Raw genomic sequence first — 994 nt, forward strand, 5'->3', positions numbered from 1 at the left:
GAGACCGCCTGGGAATACCAGGTGCTGTAAGCTTTTTCGAAAAGTTGAAAATAAACATGATGGCATGTCGATATATTTCTGAGAACAAATACGAAGTGACAATGAGTCACCCAAGAGGGAAGGACAGGTTAATGGATGGGTTTAAAATAGGAGAATCCAGGCACGAGGAACTGGTAAATGACGAGCTAGTGGTGTCATTTCTTAAACCTACCGTATTATATAGAAGATCAAGAGATCATGTTGAGAAACTGCAGGGCTTGGGTGTCTCGGCTGTATCGCAGATTAAAAGAAGGATGTGGCCAGGAACAAATGTAGCGGACGGGACTAGATTCTTAAAAGTAAAATTCAATAACCAGGTGCAATCACTACCATACTCTGCAAAGTTCAACACAGCGCTGGGGGTCGAGTACTTCAGAGTCATACATGACAAGCAGGTTAAGGTATGTAGGATGTGTATACAGCCGGGGCACCTATTGAGAGAGTGCCCTGAATTCCAGTGCCATAAATGTGGAATTCAGGGTCACTTTGCAAGAGTGCAGCAGGGGAAAGAAGAGATGTGGAATGTGCGAGAATCTAATGGATGAATGAGATGTAACATAAGTAAGAGGAAGAAAGAGGAGAGGTGGATGAGAGCCGAGATAGAAGTGAGAAAGCAGGAGGAGAGAGCAAGGACTGGAAAGTGTGGAGGAAGGGAGGCGGAAAAAGGAAAAAGGAAAGGACGGAGGAAATGGAGTGCGCATGAGGAGATGAGGCGGCAGAACGCAGAAAACAGAGAGCTGACAGGGAGGAGAGGAGGCGGGGAAGAGCGGAGGAGGACGCAGGCGGAGAGGAGGCTTGGGCGCGAATGACTAAAGACAAGAAAAGGAGAAAGGCGGAGGCAGGCGGCCGAGGAGAGGCAGGGGACGATGAGACGGGGAGAGGAGGCACCGGTTAACCCACAGACCACGAGCACTCAGTCACAGACGTAGACTGAAACGGACATGGAATTAACGAA

Source organism: Hippoglossus stenolepis, chromosome 4, assembly GCF_022539355.2.
Source record: "Hippoglossus stenolepis isolate QCI-W04-F060 chromosome 4, HSTE1.2, whole genome shotgun sequence".
NCBI lineage: Eukaryota > Metazoa > Chordata > Actinopteri > Pleuronectiformes > Pleuronectidae > Hippoglossus > Hippoglossus stenolepis.